The sequence below is a fragment of the Panicum hallii genome, chromosome 3 (assembly GCF_002211085.1).
Source record: "Panicum hallii strain FIL2 chromosome 3, PHallii_v3.1, whole genome shotgun sequence".
Classification (NCBI taxonomy): Eukaryota; Viridiplantae; Streptophyta; class Magnoliopsida; order Poales; family Poaceae; genus Panicum; species Panicum hallii.
The window spans coordinates 44,314,705-44,336,927 of record NC_038044.1 but is presented as its reverse complement, the minus strand read 5'-3'; positions in this window follow the sequence as shown (position 1 = coordinate 44,336,927).

Genomic DNA, 22,223 nt, shown 5'->3' with positions numbered 1-22,223 from the left:
AATGGACTCACGTACTTGAGCCGGTATAATTCAGGTTGGTTCTGCCACATTACTGCTCATTTAATTAGAAATTCGAGTACATTTGTTGTATGTTGATAGAAATTTCATAATTTAATTCTAGATGCATTCCTTCAGTTTTAAAGCTGAAAATTTTACCTTAGCTTTGCTTCAACATGTTTAGTTCACTATAAAAATTTCGTGCCCAGAAACTATGTGCATATTTGTAAATCTATTTTTGTTCAGTTTGTCTTGTTGAGGCTAAAATAAATACTTTAGATTGGCAATAAATGCTAGTAAATTGTTTTTACACTTCTTATCAGTGTGTTATCATGCAAGTTAATCTGTGCTATCGGATCCTTGCTGCATGTCAAGTTGTTGCATTTATTTGGTTCCTAGATATACTTTTCTTTTTGAGTGTTACTAAGAGGTGCTTTCCTACCTGTTAATTTCAGTAGCTAATTCTTGTTCCTGAGTAAGTCATGTTACCCTTGTTGGATACTTATAACATGAGTTATGGTTACAACAAGTGTCTCGGTGCGGCTGCTCAGATTCTGAGCATGTGCTTTAAAGTTGATTGCTTAAGCATGGTATTGTTTGTATGCTTGTTAAAACTAACTCGTAACCCCAATACAACTTAGCTAACATACCTGAGACCTTGTGACACTTGTGTCATGATGTAGGACTTGGAATAATTTATAAACCACTTAAAGCTATATTTAGTCATGTATGCTTGTTGTTGCAATATGTTTCTTGTGCCACTTGTTTGAATCTTAATTAGACTTGTTGTGCAACTCTAAAACATATGAGATGTCTAATCTGAAAGTGAAACATTTGATTTATATTTAACCAGCTGGTTGTGTGATGCTAAACTTGATTAGCTCTTAGCTCTTGGTAGCCAAAGTCCTTGCAATAGATTGACTGAAGTTAAATTGTGCACCATGCCTGATGTGCTTGCTGCCCCTATGGCAGAATGTTATGAGGTTTGGTTAACCTTCTCTGTCAGCACACTTTTATCAGCCGATTTATCAACTGAGATGTTGGCCACGCACCCCTTTAGCTATATACCCATAGGACACACACCTATCGGCCATATGCCTTCTGACTATGCACCCGTAGGACACCCATCAGCTATATGCCCATCAACCTCACGCCCTCTTTAGCTACCCATCTATCTTAAGTCCGATGTTAATGTCCTATTCCACCTAGTTCTTGTAACGGATCCAGTTTAGATGGCCCCATCGGCTAGATGTCACTCAATTGTTGTACTGGCGTAATCAAATCGATGCAACCGCACCTAGTTATCTAGGTTAACACTTAAGCGCATCTCAGTTAGGCATAGTTAGTGCAGAGTAGGACAATCACCTACACGGCTGATGTACCCCAATAGATGTAGGAGAACCTTAAGGATGAAAACCAGCTACATAGCCAATCCACCAATCGGCTGAATACGCCGAGACACAAACCGTACGAATACATAGTTCGACTAGTCTACCAATGCACCATCGGCTAGTTACTCGCACTAGTCAACTAGCTATGCCAATACATCACTCGACTAGTTCTACCCGATGTGTAAACGGCTAAAATGCCGATTCACCGATCGACTAGTACATGTACACAAATCAGCTCGGCCAACGTTCACACTCTCGACTAGTTTACCAATACGCAATCAAATAGTTGCATGCTACACGAGTCGAGTAGTTGTTACACAATCAGCTATTTCCAATATTGAATAGCTACATACCCTGATCGGCTAGCGTGCTAATGTTCACAGATCGACTAGTTTGCTAAAAACACAAATCGGCTATGCCAATACACACAGTAATCAGCTAGACATCCGATGTAGATGGCATATCGGCTGCACCTGCCAAGACACACCACCCCAGATCAGCAAGTAGCACAGTAAAAGTCTCTATTAGGCACAGCCGATGCAGCTTTGGCCAATCGGCTAGCACCAATAGGCATCCAATCAGCTAGACCTGATGCACATGAATCGGCTAAAGCCGAGACCAATACACCAACCAATCGGATAGACCAAAAACATGCTGATAATCCAATCGGCAAGATCCTTTTCTTTTTCTATCCTTGGAGTACTGTACCTTCAATGTTCCTCTCTATATCAGCCGATTTGACCTCAAGTGAACCCAAATCAGCTAATCCCCTTGGATCATACACGGAGACCACTCCTGTCAATTTCTCTTTCAAATGGAAATCAGCCGATTTCCCAAGGCAAAGTAGACAGCTCCCTCCTTTGCCAATTCTATTGGCTGAACCCTGTTGTTTTCGATCGGCTCTGTTGTAACCTTTAACAAATAGCCAATTTTAATCAGTTGTCCAACTAAAGCCCTACCCAAGTTAGTTTCTGATCTTTTTGATTGTTACGTGAGTAGTATGTTAAATGAGTGTTGGATTGCAACTTTATCATGAAGTAAAATAGCTTTATGTGCACATTTTGAATGTAATGTTGCATTGCATGTATATACGACTACTTCCGCAAACGATACCTACAAGATCTCCCAGGAGTCTGTAGAGGATGTTTCTAAAGACCAAAGGAACATCACCAAGGGATTATCTGAAGCCCCGAACCAAAGTTCGGAAGATAATAATACTAACATCCCTGACTCCAGCCCCACCAGAAAAGGCAAGCCCTGGTGCATAACCTAGTATTTCAAATTTTTACATTTATACAATCCTATATGTATATATTATATCTTGCATTAAGTCTAGGAGTTGGAATGGAACCCTAGATGCATAAATCCTAGGAACCAATGTATTGTACCTGAGTCCTTATCGCATAGATGCTATGCTAATAGGACCGGTAGAAGTCGGGTGATTTCCTATCACTCGCGCGATATAGGAATTGGTTGCTTACATACTGCAATCACTATAATGTTGACGGACAGGGTTATGTGTAGTATCTTGGAAAGAAATGGAACCCCGTCTGTGTTGATGAATTTGGTTAAGGTCGCAGTGTGTGGTAGTGGCAGTTAAGAGTTTGAAAGTACTAGCCACATGCCGTGAAATATGGTAAACGGTAAGCCTAGTAACCAATCGGCCCGGCAAGTGGACTCGTCCCCCACCACTCGACTTTTATTTTATGTTTACACGCACCGACTGTGGGAGTACGTTCTGCAGAGCAGACGAGAATACGGTCATGTAGTCGCGCTACAGACGTATGTCCTGCACATTGGATGTGCTTATGGTCCAGCAGTCGGTTGTGGTGGCTTTGTTCCACGACCCGGAATGAAAGGCAAACGGTTGCTTTGGAATGACCTGTTGGTGTTCCAAGTGTGTGAGTTAGGTTTACCTTGCAAGGATTAAAATTCGATTCAAAATCTTCTGTTTCTCATGAAGATTGAGACTGCTTAACTCTTTTGCCACATAGAGTAACAAGAGCAATGTATGTATAAGTAATGCTGATGTATGCTTAAAAGACTCTACCTTGCTTGAATAGTTATAGGTGCTTACCTAGAATGGTTAAAGGAACTAGAACCTGAAAGCTAAAATATAAAATAAGGACCTACTCTTTGTTGCTTTTCAGCAAAAGCTAAACCCAAAACTTTTGCAAGGCCTGCATGGTCTAGTTATGGGCTAAGTATACCCAATACCGGGTAAGTCTTGCTGAGTATTAGAATACTCAGCCTTGCTAGTTATATGTTTTTCAGGTAATGCCTTTGAAGACCCTACTCTTCCCCTGTCTTGGCTCTGTGCTCTTCCAGATGGTTGGTCCGTGGAATGGGATCCGTCCCCGGCCAACACTGATGATATCGAGTGATGTTGTGCCCGGGCTTAGCATGACATCTGTCTTGACGACGTGTTGTTAATCGTTGTGTTTGTTTTCTGCTGCCAAGAACCTTAACTTTAACGGTTTGTAATAATTTTACTAAATGTGGAACTTAGTACTACTTTTGGAAACTCTTGTAATGTAATTCCCTGTGATGTAAAATCTGATGGTGACTGTATCTCTGGGCTCACCTTCATGTGAGGTAACCTTATTCGATCCCGGAAGTTAGGTGGTTTCATCGGGACTCTACCCGACAAGCCAAGGGGTTACACCGTTTGAAGTATGTTGGAGCCCTTGAGAGAGGACTTGCGTATTTGAGCCGGTGTAATTCAGGTTGGTTCTGCCACAGCTGGTATCAGAGCTATAAGGTTACTCTGGAGATATATTTTACCTTAAAAATGCTTTCAGTATAAAAATTTGACCAACCAAGTATTTTGCAAAACTACGTTGGACTCGTTAAAGATTGTGCTTAGTACGTAAAGCCCTAGGGTTATGTTTATTAAGGGAATTAGAGGTGGCTATAATATGTATATATAACCCTAACTACCAGCATTACTTTTCTGTTGAAACTTAAATTCATGCACAACCCAACTTTACTTTCTGTAATGACACCTTCGACGATGAGGTAAGAAGGTAAGGATCCTCAGCCAACTAAGGGAGCTTGGCCTTCCCATCGGTGATGCGAACCGAACGCTATTTCTCAAGCAGTGGCCTACTTGAGATGCTGCCAATGTACCAACTTCGGTTGAATATATTGGGAGTATATAGTTAGGTACAGGGTATGAACAGCAATACCCCCGCATTTTGCGGTACCCCCGTGAATACGTTATCTCGATAACGTATGTTAACGTTGTCTGTACGGCGGTAATCGTACAGATGCTGTTTCTATAGTGAACAGTAATGATTGGGGACACTTTTGTGGCAGAACCAACCTGAATTACACCGGCTCAAGTACGCGAGTCCTCTCTTGAGGGTTACCTCGTACTTCAAACGGTATAATCCTTTGGCCTGTCGGGTAACGTCCCGATAAACCACCGAACGCAGGATCCAACAAGGTACCTCACACGATGGTGAGTCCAGAGATATAAATGCCATTACATTTTACACCACAGGCAAATATATTACAAAAATATACAAAGCGTCATTAACTCCCACTGAGAGGAGATTATTACAAAACAGGTTTAAGTCTTAAGATAAAGCAGCAGAGTTTGAAAAGCGTAAACATTGTACACGTCGTTAATACAGATATCATGCTAGCACTGGCATGATATCATTCGGCGGAATCGGTGTTGGCCGGGGACGGATCCCACTCCACGGACCAACCATCAGGCAAGGGGTAGGGCCATGGTGTAATGAAAGCTGGCTCATCAGGGAGATTACTGGATTAAATCAACAAAAGCAAGGCTGAGTATACTAATACTCAGCAAGACTTACCCGGAATTGGGTATACCTTAGCCCATAACTAGACTCATGAAGGCTTTTAGCTTTAGGTAGAGTTTTCAGCTGAAAAGCAACAAAGAGTAGATCCTTATTTTCAACTTTTAGCTTTCAGGTTCTAGTGAATTAACCATTCTAGGTAAGCATCTATAACTATTCAAACATGGTAGAATCCTTAATCAAACATCATCTTTGATAATCACAAAGTTGCTCTTGTTACTCTATGTGGCAAAGGGATTAAGCAGTCTCAATCTCCGCGAGAAACGGACGATTCCTGAATCGAATTTCAAACCTTGCAAGGGTAAACCTAACACACACGCTTGGAACACCAAAGGGTCATTCCGAAGCAACCGTTTGCCTTTCATTCCGACTCGTGGATCAGTGCCACCACAAGCGACTGCAGGACCATACGCACTTCCAAAGTGCAGGATGTACGTCTGTAGCGCGACTACAAAACCCGTACTCCTGGTTGCCCAGCAACACGTATTCCTACACGTCGAACAAAGTAACCAAAAGAAGCAATACATGTGGTGGGGGGTATGTGCACTCCTCGGGCCGATCGGTTACTAGGCTTACCGCTTACCATATTTCACGGCATGTGGCTAGTACTTTCAAACGCTTAACCACCGCTACCACACACTGCGACCTTATCAAATTCCATACACAGACAGGTATCATCTCAATATGATACCTCACAAAATCCCGTCCGTCATCCTTATAATGATAACAGGAATGTAAACATCACAATTCCTATATCGCGCGAGTGACAGGAAATCACTCGACTTCTACCGGTCCTATAAGCATAGCAGCTAGTCAGACTCAAGTTCTAGTGTACAATACATTGGTTTCTGGAATTATGCAACTAAGGTTTTCAAACAACTCCTAAGAACTTAATGCATAAAGATATATATAAATAATATAGGTTGCAGTGTAATAAAGTAGGGGTTATGTCCGGGGCTTGCCTTCGCTAGTAGGGTTGGGGTTAGTCAAATTAATATCCTCCGAACCTTGGTTCGGGGCTTCAGAGAAATCCGCAATGAGAATCCCGGGGTCTTCAGAATAACCTCCTTCTTGTTCTGGAATCAACTGGTAATCTCCGTCAGCGAGAGTGGTCGAGTCTATATGAGATGCAAAGTTACAAGTTATGGAATGTATATACTTTTATGTTATTTCACAATAAAGTTGCAATCCAAACAAAAGAACATTACATTTCGACAATTAACCTATCTACCCTGCACTGGGCAGTCATTTATCGAGTACTAACTAAACTAACTAGTCTCGTTAGGCAACAGGGTGGGTTACCCTAAACATCCGATTAACTACAATAGGTAGCATATCTGATTACTATAAGTAACACTAAATACACTTAGCAATCTCCATTTATTTTATTAGCTAAACATTGTAATTAACCTTAGGTTATTACTTAATTATGGCTAACTCTGGATTAATTAATCAAATCTTAAATTAAGACAAATAATTAATACTTATGAAAATTACCATAAGTGGGTTTTATTGAAATTTTACTCTAAAAGGAACTAAGCCACAAAATTAAACAAGATTATAATTGAAAATTCAAGATATAATTATAACTAGAGTTTTATACTAAAACTAGGGTTCAAAATTTAAGGACATTATAAATTACTCAAGACTAATATTCCAGAAAAGTTTCATAATTTTTCATGCATAATAATTATTATTTATGAATTACCTTTGAATTTAAGCTTGAAACTTATAACTCAAGTTATATTAGGTTTCTGATTCTCAAATGTTTATCTTAGATTACTCCTGTTGTAACAAGCCTAAGATAAATTTTTCAGCCCTAAACATGAAGGAATACATTTGGAATTAAATTAAGTAACTTTTATCAACATATAACAAAAAGTACTCGAAATCTAAGCAAATGAACAGTAAAGTACTCGAACTTTTTACACAGAGCTATACATAACACATATAATCTAGGTTTCAAATTTCAACTATAACACATGCCTACAACATGAGATACAATTAAAACACTTATTTTCTAATATTTAATATACATCAGAAAATATACACCTACAGCTCAAACTTCCTAAATAAAAGTAGTCGAATTTCACTTAAGGATTCTAACAAAATTTAGTTTGCATTTTTATGACTTTTCCTCGAATTGATATGGAATTTCAAAGTTGGCAGCTTAAATTACACAAGAGGTCCTTCGGTTACTATTTCCCTGAGTCTATTTCTTTGCACAAAACCCCCTAAACTTCTATTTCTTCTAACCCGCAGTCCTTCCCCCAATTCCCCCCCGGTCAAGGTAGAAGCCCGGTGTTGACCGGCTTGCTTCGGCGACGGCGAGCGCCGGTGGTGAGGGCAGAGGGGCGGGGAAGCAACTAGGGTCCCTTGCGCACCTGTGCAAGCTCGGAATTGAAGGGAGATGGCTTGGGGCGGTGGCGCGACGGAGGCTTGCGGCCGGCGGCGAGGTGGAGCGTTGGGGGCGGTACTCCAGTGCCCTTGGATGACGGTAGATCGGTCGGAAAGCTGCCTGGGAATGTGGTGGAGCTCAAGCCGGGGTCAATTTGAGCTAGGAAAGGCCGGAAGAGGGAGCTCCACGGTGGATAGACACGGCGGCGACGAGAAAGCTCGGGGAGCTCACCGGGAAGCCAATGTAAGGCCTTAGGAACCCAATTGATAGGTCGGGGAGCGTCGTAGGGGTGATGTGGTGCAGGCTAGAGCACGGTGGTGGCGTGAAATGGCTTGGGATGGGCTGCCCACGGCGGTGCCGAGCGCGGCCGGAGTTGGGAGAGAAGAGCAACGCGGGATGTGGGTTGCGGCTCAGGAATGGTAAGGGAAAAAGAGTGCAAATGAACTCTCTACGCTCTCCTGGTCATGTTGAGTAGAAGAAAGGGAACGGAGGGATAAGCGCGGGATGTGAAACGGCGGCGACGACGTGGCGGCCGGCGAACCGCTCGGGTCATCGTGGCACGCGCGCGCGAGGCCAGGAAGGGAGGGAAACAGCGGCGGGGGAAGCAAGGGGCGACGCGTGGGCATGTGTAGCAGCTGGAGGTGGAGCTCGGGGTCCTGTGCCGGCGGTCAGCGGCGGAGGCAGAGCGGAGCAGAGGGGGAAGCGGTGGTGCCAGAGGAAGACGAAGCAGGCAGGAGTTAGAAGGACTTGTTCGTGATTTCCAAAAAATTTAGGGACCCCTCTATAATCTAAAATTTCTCACTGCTACAAAGTTCAAATGAGAAAATGTTCAACATGAAAGTTGTAGAGTTTTTCAAACTCTACAACATTGCTGTAGGGCTTGGGTTCAGAAAATCAAGGTTTACAACTATTTGGATTACATTTTGAAACAAGATGGAATTTAAGTTAAATTTATCTTTGCCCACCTAAATTTGATCAAATTTTGGGCATGTTTATAAATTTTCTGACCTGTCATGATTACTTGTATTTTTACACATTAACCCTTAAGTAAATTGGAATTTGACCTTTATATTCCAACCATTTCATATGTAACCCTTATTTGTGTTAATTACACATAAGCCCTTAGTTTCATACAAAGTCTATTTCTTTTAGGTTTTAACCTAATATTTGTACTTTTCTTTTCTATAGTCATTTGAATTTGACATTTAAGAGCATTTTCCACACACTTGCACATATGAACTTATAAAATCTATAATTTACAATACACCCCTAGTTCTCTATACAAACCTTAATATACATACAACACACTAGTAACTAGTGTCTATATTCTAATTACAGGAATGTTACAACTTTCATGGCATGATGGCATGAAAGGTTCGGTATATATATATCTTGTGATTTTCTGCAGGTATGCTAACCACGATTCGATAGGTTCTGAACGGTTAGGATTATCGACTAGATATTACAGGGAGAGACATATTTATATTGTGCCACCGTAACTAACAACGTAAGACCAAGGTTACTTGGCAGTTATTTTTTATTGTAAGGATGATAGAACGTGCATGCATCATGTCATCTTGGATTGATTTGATTGCCTTGCTTGTTACTTTGTTGTACTAAAATATTTTGCTTGTATCTGAATGCCCGCCTAGACATTGTGTTGTAGGAGCCAACGGAATCTGCTAGGCTAACTTAGAGTTGAGAAAGTCTTTTGTGAATTAAGTGGGTTGGGTCATGTTCGGACCTTATCGCCAATCTTAGCTTGACAGCCAAATCAAACCCTTGATCTTGCTTTGAATCTGTTTCGGCAGAAGCATTGAGCTTTTCCTTTGATGGATAAACCTTGATAATTATCAGCAAACCCTTCAATCCATTATTCAGTGATTCATCTATCCTCTCTTGATGTTGTACCTTATATTGTTGGCTATTTTGGTTACAACATCTAAAAGTTGCACCTTCAATTTTTGCTCAGATGATTTTGGATAAATTAAAAAGATTTATGACAATAATTACTTTTTGAATACAATTCTCCCGGCAAAAGTGATGCATCATAACATATACCATCTTTGGTCAGTGCATGGTGTTGCATCGTCATCGAAAATCCGTAGAGTGACTAACGGATGTGCATCCAGTACAACTTCATGTTGTCTTCGGTTTCCTAAATCTATCTTGTTGTTGTTGGCACTACAGGGTTGTTATTCCTCTTTTGTGGTGGTGTTTAATCACATGACCATGATGCCGTGTCGGAACCTAAGGCCTCATGTGCGCAGCAGCCACATGATTGAGCCATTAGGAGCGCACTAGTGCCTAGGTATATGTGACGTAACTCACTGCAATCTCTTTTTATGCAACCTTACTAGTGTCCTAACTTTTGATCCTCGCTCAAGGATATAGAAATACCTAGGTGTTAGTCACGAGAGAATGGTTGCAGGGTGCGAGTCATGTACGTCATCAACTCATGACAGTATGCATCATACTTTATGCATTTCTTACGTGCATACATCGCAAGCATTGTCATCCTTGCATCATGGTGTATGCCTCATTTGGCCAGCATCATAGTAATTGCAATGTGTCATATGCACCATTTCGATCGTGCACGGAATCCTCCATCCTTGTGTTGCACCATCATTGTAATCATACATCTCAACAGTACATCACGTTCATGGTTATATATCAAGCATTGCAGTCTAAGTTGGAGCATTTTGTCATTATCCCTTGATTGCATCGGTATAAATAGGCATGTTTTGCAATCAACATCATCCAAATCATTCAGGTAATAAACTCTGAGCAGGGGTGTTTCAAACATCACTCGTAAATCAATCTCTTGTAGTATCCTCACTTGCTATCCATAAGTTTTGTGATGAATGTCGCCAACATTTATCGTCCTCATGTTGTGATCTTAGCTCTATGAGAACTTGATCACCTTTCTCTCTCTTCTATCGTCATACTCATCCATGTACAATCTATCCATGCTCTTGTTATACTCATCTCGTCATACTCCAACGGCTTTTACCATCAACATCAATCTTCTCCGGTGTGATTGCTTCCTGCCGCTTTTGATGGGTGATTTGCTTCTTTTTCATTAAGAGTCTTTCGTCCTGAATCTCGGGACGAGATTCTTTTCAGGGGGAAGGCTGTGACAGTTCATGTACTAGTAAGTTAGGCACATTATTTACTGTGAAGTATGTGCTTGTTAGTGTAAAGCTTGTATGTGTTTATGTGAAGCTTTTGAAAATTTAAAAAGCAAGTAAAAGGGGTATTTTTATAATTATGGAAAAACTTGGGTTGTTCTCGCAAATGAATTGGATGGAAAGTAATTTCAAAATAGGTAAAGGGTTGTTTTGCAAAAAATATTTTTCTTACTTTAACCCTTATAAGATAAAAATGTATTTACTCAAAGATTTCATTTGCAATGGTTGTGTGGTAATGGATGTGTTGAATTGCGTGTTTTTGTGAAGAAAAAGGGTTGATGTGCAATTTTACAAAAAACATAAGTCCTTTTATGCAAAATAGGTGATTTACAAAAATAACTTTCAAAATTACTAGGGGCCAAAGGGTAATAATGCAAGTAATCATGACTTACATAGAAACTTGCAAATAGGCCCAAGGTGATAAGTAATTTACACTAACAAGGACAAAAACTTTATAAAGTTCAAATTTAGTCCAAAGTCTTAAAATAAAGCTTCATACTTTGAGTTTTTGAGTCCAAACCCTAAAACAAAGTTGTAGAGCTTGAAAAGTTTTACAACTTTCAATTTAAACACTTTTTATTTTGAACACTAGAACAGTGGTTAAATTCTTCTTTTCATCTAGGTCCCTGTATTTTCTAAATTTGAGCACGGGTCCTTAGGAAAGTTCCCTTTCTTCTTCCCCTCTGTTTTTCTCTGCTCCGCCGCTCACCGCTGTTTGCTGCCTCTGCTGCACTGCCACCATTGAATCCGGCCACCCCCTTGTCACTCTTTGCGGCCTAGCTCCTCCACGCATCGCTCCTTAGCCCAGCTACCGCCCTAGCTCTTCTTGCTAGCCCCCTCGTCGAGTGCCACGTTGCCTGTGGTACTGCCAGCGCCGCCCGGTCTCGCCGGCCCTTCTGCTCGCCGCCCACCGCATCAACGCAGCCACCCAGGGCCGCGGCATTGCGCCCTTTCCACTCTCCACTATCTCTACGGCCTATAAAAGGCCAGTTCTAGCTCACAGTCGCACTACCAGAAACCACCATCGCCGTCCATTGTTGCTGCTCAACCATCCCACGCCGAGCTCACAGCTCACCCCTCCAGCCTCTCTTCCCTCGAGCTGACCCCCAAAATCGCTTGCCCCAAGTCCCTTGAAGCTCCTCCACCTGTTCCCCATCAACCCTGCCCGCCGGAGCTCGCCGGAGCACCACTGCCACCATTGGCAAGTTACTGTCACCGTCGTCGGCCCTCCTCCAGCCACCCCGGCGTCACCCGAGCCCATCCAAATGTAGCCCTCGTGTCCCTCGTGCTCCCCCACCTATCCCTCGCCTCCGGGAAGCACCCCATCGCTGGAATCAAGCTCCCTGAGCTTTCTCTATTCCAAAAATCGCGACCAGGGGCCCCATACAACAATAGGAATAATTCCAGAGACCTATCTGCACAGACCATGACTCAGATAAATAGTTTCGCGCTGGACCTTTTTGAAATCTTTGGCTGGAACTTTGAAAAATCGTAGTAAATCACAGAAAAATCAGAAAAATGTCAAACTAGTTTTGTTAGAATCCTTAAGTTATACTCGACTACTTTTATGTAGGAATTTTGAGCTGTAGGTGTATAGTTTCTGATGTAGATTAAATATTATGAAATGAGTGTTTTATTTGTATCTCATGTTATATGCATGTGTTGTGGCTGAATTTTGGAACCTAGGTTGTATGTCACATGAGTAGCTTTGTGTAAAAATTTCGAGTTCTTTACTGCTAATTTAATTAGAAATTCGAGTACATTTGTTGTATGTTGATAGAAATTTCATAATTTAATTCTAGATGCATTCCTTTAGTTTTAATGCTGAAAATTTTACCTTACCTTTGCTTCAACATGTTTAGTTCACTATAAAAATTTCGTGCCCAGAAACTATGTGCATATTTGTAAATCTATTTTTGTTCAGTTTGTCTTGTTGAGGCTAAAATAAATACTTTAGATTGGCAATAAATGCTGGTAAAATGTTTTTACACTCCTTATCAGTGTGTTATCATGCAAGTTAATCTGTGCTATCGGATCCTTGCTGCATGTCAAGTTGTTGCATTTATTTGGTTCCTAGATATACTTTTCTTTTTGAGTGTTACTAAGAGGTGCTTTCCTACCTGTTAATTTCAGTAGCTAATTCTTGTTCCTGAGTAAATCATGTTACCCTTGTTGGATACTTATAACATGAGTTATGGTTACAATAAGTGTCTCGGTGCGGCTGCTCAGATTCTGAGCATGTGCTTTAAAGTTGATTGCTTAAGCATGGTATTGTTTGTATGCTTGTTAAAACTAGCTCATAACCCCAATACAACTTACCTAACATACCTGAGACCTTGTGACACTTGTGTCATGATGTAGGACTTGGAATAATTTATAAACCACTTAAAGCTATATTTAGTCATGTATGCTTGTTGTTGCAATATGTTTCTTGTGCCACTTGTTTGAATCTTAATTAGACTTGTTGTGCAACTCTAAAACATATGAGATGTCTAATCTGAAAGTGAAACATTTGATTTATATTTAACCAGCTGGTTGTGTGACGCTAAACTTGATTAGCTCTTAGCTCTTGGTAGCCAAAGTCCTTGCAATAGATTGACTGAAGTTAAATTGTGCACCATGCCTGATGTGCTTGCTGCCCCTATGGCAGAATGTTATGAGGTTTGGTTAACCTTCTCTGTCAGCACACTTTTATCAGCCGATTTATCAACTGAGATGTTGGCCACGCACCCCTTTAGCTATATACCCATAGGACACACACCTATCGGCCATATGCCTTCTGACTACGCACCTGTAGGACACTCATCAGCTGTATGCCCATCAACCTCATGCCCTCTTTAGCTACCCATCTATCGACACCAGCCCATCGGCCACATTCTCTTTAGTCTAGTTCCATATTTGTAGTCTCATCAGCTTAAGTCCGATGTTAATGTCCTATTCCACCTAGTTCTTGTAATGGATCCAGTTTAGATGGCCCCATCGGCTGATGTCACTCAATTGTTGTACTGGCATAATCAAATCGATGCAACTGCACCTAGTTATCTAGGTTAACACTTAAGCACATCTCAGTTAGGCACAGTTAGTGCAGAGTAGGACAATCACCTATACGGCTGATGTACCCCAATAGATGTAGGAGAACCTTAAGGATGAAAACCAGCTACACAGCCAATCCACCAATTGGCTGAATACGCCGAGACACAAACCGTACCAATACATAGTTCGACTAGTCTACCAATGCACCATCGGCTAGTTACTCGCACTAGTCAACTAGCTATGCCGATACATCACTCGACTAGTTCTACCCGATGTGTAAAGGGCTAAAATGCCGATTCACCGATCGACTAGTACATGTACACAAATCAGCTCGGCCGACGTTCACACTCTCGACTAGTTTACCAATACGCAATCAAATAGTTGCATGCTACACGAGCCGAGTAGTTGTTACACAATCAGCTATTTCCAATATTGAATAGCTACATACCCTGATCGGCTAGCGTGCTAATGTTCACAGATCGACTAGTTTGCTAAAAACACAAATCGGGGTTCAAACTAACCTTCATTAATAAAAGTTGTAGATTTATATTTCTAGTTTCTAACAAAACTGGGTTGACAATTTTTGGAATTTCCTACAATTTCCTATGAATTTTGCAAGCCGGCAGCTTTGCACACATGAAATAACAAAGTAGTTCGCAGGGAGGCCCTCGGTTTCTTGCACTTAGGCCCTTAGAACACATAAAGATATCACAGATATGCCCTTGCCGGCTCTCGACGGCGTCCGACATCTCTGTCCCCAACGTTCTCGCCAGCGGCGAGGTCCTGGCCGGAGATGATCTGGTCCTACGTGACCTACCAGACCTACGGTGTCCACGGGTGGGTGATGTGCATCAAGATCAGCGACGGAGCACGGCTGGCGGAGAGGGGTAGTGCTCTGGGGGAGTGCGGGGATGCTTTCCCCCAACTTAATTTGGTTGGAGATAGGGCGGAGGGTAGTGCTCGATGATGGAGTGGACATCGGTTTCTTACCGGCGGCAATGGCGATCGGCGTTCTGCGAGTTAGGGCGATGGAGGAAGGTGAAGAAGGGGCGGGATCGCTTCAGGGGGATGATGTGGTGCTGTTGACACCTTGGGTCGGGGTGGAGAGGCTCTGCACCGGCTGGTCGGCGGAAGGCCAAGCGGCGGTGGAGGAAGGAGCTCGTCGGAGCTGCGGGGAATGGTGCTGGAATGCTGGAAACCGAAATTGGCGGGGTTAAGGAGCACCAGCGGACCACAGTGGAGCTCTGGCTGCACTGGATCGGGGTTTGGGGGTGATGTGGGCGGCTGTCGACGATGGCCAGAGACGGCGGCGGAGGCCGGGTGAAGGAAGGTGATCGGAGCAGAGAAAATTGAGTGGAAAAGTGTGTGTGCAACGTAAAAGCGAGGGTGCTAGGGACTCCAGGACATGCTCAGGATCAAGAAGAAGACGTGACCGAGCAGAAGTAGGAGCTGGCGCATCAGCGGCGCACGTGGCGACACGGCGAGGCTCTGATGGCGGCAGTGCGACGTGGGGGATGTGGGGGCGAGACAGCACAAGGTCAGGAGGACGGCGACGAGGCAGGGGAGTGACGCGTGGGATCACCGGAAGCAGGAGGTGGTGTTGGAGTCGCTGCGATGGCGATCAGCGGCGAAGCACGGCTCGGGCAGACCGTGGACGACGTGGCGAGGGCAGGGGGTGGCCAACGCGAGGTCGGGGAAGGCGGCGGTGGAACGGGGAAGGGCACGTGGACGGGCACAGAGCGGCGCTGAGGCGACAGAGGCGACACACATGGCCGGAGCAGCGGTGGCAGCGCGCGATAGAGAAAACAGAGGAAAGGGAGAGAGAGGTAGACGAAGGAGGACCCAAATGCAATATCATAGAAATGTAGGGACCCTACTGTAATGCATAAATAACTTTCAAACTAGTGCTCAAATGGAGAGGGGCCCAAAAGCAAAAATGTATGGTTTTTCAAAATGTACAACTTTGCTTTAAGGTTCATTCACAGAAGAGCTAAGGATTTGCAATTAATTTGAAACTTAACAAGATTTCCAAACTTTACAAAAATCCTATTTTAAAACTACACTACATATATATCCTATGTATAGTTTCACCTACATTTGTGATTTAAACACAAGTTTTTGACTTTTGCAAAACAACCCTCATACATTTGAATTCTACCCTCCATGCTTACCCATTTAGCATTAAAGGTCTTTTATTAAAATATATTATATAAACAACCTTTTTCCCTTAGCTTGTAAATTTTTCCACACACTTTTACCACCTTTTGCACATAATATCATACTAAAATTTAGAATGTGACAACACCATTTACCTGAATGTCACACAGCCTCACCCTATTTTTTGTAGCTTCCACGCGATCGCAGCCTTCCAAGCTAATCCCTGAGATTGGCTCCTGGTCTTCCGCGTCCCAGACACTCATGGCAGCATGTGAAACTTCAACAGAATCGTCCGTATGGACCACTTCTACTTCATCTCCATCCCATTGAATCAAACACTAGTGCATTGTAGAAGGGATACAACAATTGGCATGGATCCAATCTCTCCCAAGCAGGACGGTGTATGAGTCCTTGCTGTTGACAACAAAAAATGAAGTAGGGACGGTCTTGCCTCCTACTGTCAAATCCACGTTGAGGACTCCTTGCGCCTCCGAAGTTTGTCCGTTGAAGTCACTTAACGTGATGTTGGTAATAAGATCCCCAATAGAATGCCCCAACCGGCGCAGCACTGAGTACGGCATTATGTTAACTGCCGCTCCTGTGTCGACTAGTATCCTGCTGACAGTCTGGCCGTTTATGTAACCCTTGAGGTATAAAGCTTTCAGGTGCCTGTAATTCCTCTCTCGGGGCTTCTCAAATATGACTGGCCGTGGCCCCAAGTCAAGCTGAGCCACTGGCACCTCCTCATGGCCTGGTGCATGAAACTCTGCAGGAAGAATAAACACTATGTGTGCATCAGCCGATGTCTTTACATCGGCTTTCGACTTCTTTAGACGCCACACTTTCTCAGAAGAACTCGTCTCTGCTTTTTGAGGGTGGTGAACTTTCTCCGCCAAATCCGGTCGTGCCTTCCTTAGTGTTTCCAAATATTGGGCCTCGGCTTCTTCCAAGCTGCGCAACCGCTGCACCCTCCGCTTCTGGGACCGGTTAAGCCCATCAGGGCACCAGCGTGGTCGGTGACATTTGTCTTTCTCACCTTCTAAATTCCCCCCTGTGCGTGATGACTCGGCTTGTCCATGGCGGGGCTGCACTGGTCCTAAATGCTGAAAAACTGAGGCACTTCTTGAATCTTGCTTCTAAAACCTACACTCTGGGCAATCCTCAAGATTGGGTAATCATTTCATGCCAGAATCCCAACAGTACTTGAAGAATGGGCAATGCCAATGACTTCACGTATCCTCTTGCTTCCTGAGGCGTTTCCCAGTGCGCCGCTCGTACTCTTCTTCTTCAGTCTCACGTTGGAGACACTGTTGATATTGATACTCGTACTTTCTCAGAAGATGAGAGGAAACTGGTCATTGATTTCTGACGTGTCTCACCTGCTCTTCGGTGATATAGTCCCTTTCCTCTTTTTGGGGCCAATCGCAGGAATCGGACTCCTGCTTCCTTGCATACTGACATGATGTACATCCTGCCATGTTAATACCGAGCGTAAAATCCAGCTGACGACGTGTTGATCGGTTGTACCGTTCCACCATGTTTACATTCGGGAATGGTTGAGTATCAACCTTCATGGCGTACTACCCAAAGATTAAGCGGCCTTGCTCAATAGCCGATTGTATCTGTCCCCGGAGTTCCTTGCAGTCACCGGTACCATAAGAGAAAGAGTTATGCCACTTGCAGTACGATCTCCCCTGGAGCTCCTGAGCTGTTGGGATCTTGCAACCTTCAGGGAACTTCAACTGCTTCTCCTTCAAGAGCAAGTCAAATATTTGTTCGACCTTACTCACATCAAAATCAAATCCTTTCGAAGGTCCCTGTTGTTTCACCCACTTGCAGGGCACGGGTTTTTGCCCCCCGTGCCCATTCTGCAACTGCTATCTCTTGGTCGTCCCCAGAACCTTTGGAGTCTTCAGCGTCAACCATTACTACTTGACGTTTGAACTTGTCTTGGTATAATTCTGGGTAGCGTTGCTTGTATACTGTCATTTTCTGCACCAGATGTGCCAAAGAATTGAACTCCAGCTGGAAAACCAGATCTCTGATCGGTTTTACCAATCCCAAAGATGCCTATTCAACTGCCTCTTTTTCTGAAATTTGAGTCGAGTAGCACCGGTTCTTAACTTCTCTGAAACGCTGGATGTATTCCGCCACCGTTTCTCCCCGCTTCTGGCGGACCTGCGCCAAATTGGCAATCCCAGCCTCTACAGCTTCTGAACGATATTGTGTATGGAACTATTACTCTAGCTGCTTCCAGGTGCGGATAGAATCAGGACTCAGTGATGTGTATCATCCAAAAGCTAGCCCTGTGAGAGACTGCGAGAAAAACCTCACTCGCAATGGATCCGACACCGAAATCATCCCTAGCTGTGCCAGATATCGGCTCACGTGCTCTATGGAGCTGGATCCCTCCGGTCCGCTGAACTTGGTGAACTCAGGCAGCCGATACTTGGGCAGCAGGGGAATTAAATCATACTCGCTTGGATACGGCTTGGTGTAGTCGATCGCTCGCCTTCTTGGGAGAATGCCAAATTGATCTTTCAGAATGGCACTAATCTGATCCAGTGTATGAACTCCTGGGGCCGAGTGCATACCTTCGTGACTCAGCCCTATTGCGTAAGTAGCCAGCCATGCCTGTTTGTCGGCATCGACTACAGATGTCCCCACGGTTGTTCTCTGCATGGGTTGCACCGGGTTACCGCCATCTGGTATGTACGCACAAACATACCCATGCGGTACCTCCTTGGGGGGTTCAATGAAGAATTGGTGATCAGCAGGGTCACCTCCTACCTTGTATATGACGTACGCTGGTGAACTCTGTTGCTCTGGAGCTGCAAATGCGTAAGGCACTGGTGGCCTGGTTTGAGAAGGCAACTCCGCTTTGTGACTCCCTAAAGCAGGTCCTGTCGGAGAGTACTGGTACTTCATAATTTCTTGCACTACACGTACCGCGACACGCTCAAGGGTGTTTACTAGACTCTCAGAATATCGATGTAACGAATGAGCCACCATGTAGTTGACTTCCTGGTGGAGAGCTCTCGTGCGTTCTTCTGTAGGAGTAGACAAATCCACCTCGTTGAGCGCTCCTTCAGATGAAAATTCCTTCCATCTGATGCCGTGGTGACGGGTCCTTTCGAATGAGCTGATGAGATTGGCTTCAAAGAGAGCCTTTATATTATTATATTTTTGCTTGTGCTCATCAGACAACTCCTCATAGGTAATCAGGTTCTCGTTCGGCATCTTGACAGTGGAAGTCGATGTAGCTGAAGAAGATGATGCAGTCGATTGTAGACGATGTAGTCGAAGGAAGTAGCCGATGTAGTCGATGAAGTAGACGATGTAGTCGATGAAGTAGTCAATGTAGTCGATGACGTCCCACTGGGCGTGCCAGAATGTGTTGTCGGTCAAAACCCACCGGCGAGCAGCAACAGGCAACACGAGGAGCCGGGAGGCTTCCGAGACGGCTGGTGGGTCCTGGTCCCTCGGTCAACGGCCCAGAAGTCCGGCACACGCCCTGGCTTGGTGAAGTGCTAGGCGTGCCACCTGACCTATACCTGATCAGGAAGGTGTAGAAGTCGTTATCAGTTATTTTCCTGCACGCACAGCCATGTCAAACGTTAGTCCGAGCCGCGATCGGCTCTTAAATCGACTCCCAAGGTCGGCTAGAAGAGCCGATGGTTCCTCCATACTGGGTCAGACCTATTCTTGTACTAGGTCAGACCTCCGGGTAACCCTCAAAATTGGCTGAAAGAAGCCGATTGTACTCGTTTAACAAACCGGATCTACTAATATTCAAACGTCTTGTACGAATCCGATAGAAAAGATAAAAGCATGCTCTGTAATCACCAAGCTAATCCAATCTACGATAGTAAAAGTCTTCACCGTGTAGACGGAACATCCTACGCGTGGTTAAGCCTAACGAACATGAAAGATAACAAGACGCTAACCTAAAAAGAGGCCTAAAAACCAACTAATAAGCCGATTCTCGGAACAATCCCTCCTTAGATTACCATAAAGCACCAGACATGTAGCCAGAACATTCTACCCGTTTGAAGGGCCTAATCACACGGATATTAAACCAAATCCTTGTAATACAAAGAATTACCACAACAGATCAGATCTACTAATTGAGAATGAAGCAAGGTGCTGCCTTTGCACCTAGGATCACGCACAAAGGCAGCTAAACGATTATGAACAGCAAGCACAGCAAAGACATACTATTAAGAACTAATGCAGTATCCTAACCGTTTAAGATAACTAGCGTTACTCGCCATCAACAATGCTTCAGCATGAGAAACACAAAGATAAGCAGATAAATACAACGCTGCTGCGACTATGCAGAGCATGATCGGAGCAGCATGTCGATTACCTGGAGAAACCCTTGGAAAAAGGGTGGCGATGCGCCGAGAGTTTGTTGTGAATGTTGGATTCCCCTTATTAAATCTCACGATACATATTTATAGTCCGGAGACTTGATCTTTTTAACTAACCCTAGCTGATTACAATACAATCTCTAACTTACTATATTTAAACTATCCTTACTAGATATACGGCCATCCCGGCCCTTAATACGCTCGCACATAAGCCGATTCGCAAACCGTCATGATGATCTCATTCAGCCCAAGTTGCTCTCGGCCCATCCTCTGGCCCAGTCAAATAATGGCGATAACACTCTTCTAGTACTTCTCTCTTTGGTGTCTAGTACCTGGATCGGATGCTCGGTATAGGATAGATCTGGTTGGATTTCAATAGATTGGGAATCGATGATCTCAGTAGGAATTTTGACACACTTCCTAAGTTGAGATATATGGAAGATATCATGAATAGCCGCTAGTTGAGGAGGAAGTTGAAGACGATAAGCTACGGGTCCACAAACTTCGATTATTTCAAAGGGTCCAATGTATCGAGGAGCAAGCTTCCCTTTTACGCCAAACCGTTGAATACCTCGAGTAGGAAATACTCGAAGGTACACGAAATCCCCAATCTGGAACTGTAATGGTCTTCGTCGTATGTTAGCGTAGCTTTTCTATCGAGATTGGGCTGCTTTTAAATTGTTCTGAATAGTCTTCACCTTTTCCTCTGCTTCAGAGACAAGGTCCGGTCCAAAGATTTTACGTTCGCCAGTTTGTGACCAACTCAAAGGAGTTCGGCATCGGTGACCATGCAATGCTTCGAACGAGGCCATCTTGAGACTTGTCTGATAACTGTTGTTGTACGAAAATTCTACCAATGACAAGCATTTGTCCCAATTCTTGCCATACTGAAGTACGCAGGCTCTAAGCATATCTTCTAAAATTTGATTTACCCTTTTAGTTTGTCTGTCTGTCTGAGGATGATATGCGGAGCTTCGGATTAGCTTAGTTCCAAGAGCATGTTGAAGTTGCTCCTAGAACCGGGCGATGAATTGTGCTGCACGATCAGAAATGATCGTCTTAGGCACGCCATGGAGACGAACGATTTGATCTAAATAGATCTCAGCATACTTTTTGGCATTATACGTAGTATGCACGGGAAGGAAATGGGCAGTTTTGGTTAATCGATCAACGATTACCCAAATGGAGTCATGTCTTTGGGAGGTATTAGGTAAGCCAACGATGAAATTCATGCTGATATCCTCCCACTTCCAAGAGGGAATGGGTAGAGGTTGAAGAATACCAGCAGTCCTTAAATGACTGGCCTTAACTCTTTGACAAATATCACACTCCGAGACATACTTGGCAATTTCTTGTTTCATATGAGTCCACCAAAAGTTTTGTTTCAAATCCTGCACATCTTGGTACTACCAGGGTGCATAGAGAATTTGAACAAATGGGCTTCGTCCAATATCTGCTTATGAAGTTTATGGTCCTTGGGTACAACGATACGCTCGTTGAACCATAGAACCCCTTCCTGATCTATTCGAAAGCACTTGTACTTTCCTTCTCCTTGTGCTAACTTCTGCTTAATGATTCTGACCCCTTTGTTATGCTGTTGTGCCAGAACAATATTATCCCAAAGTGTAGCTTCAATTGAGAGATGATTCAGGCTGCCTTGAGGAATGATCTCAAGATTGAGCTTCCTCATCTTCCAACAAAGCATTTCATTAAAAGCCTCTACTGACAAGCAATAGCACTGTGCCTTGCGACTAAGTGCATTTGCAACGATGTGGGCCTTGCCTGGATGATAGTGAACGTCCAGATCATAATCCTTGATAAGCTCTAGCCAACGTCTTTGCCTCATATTTAGA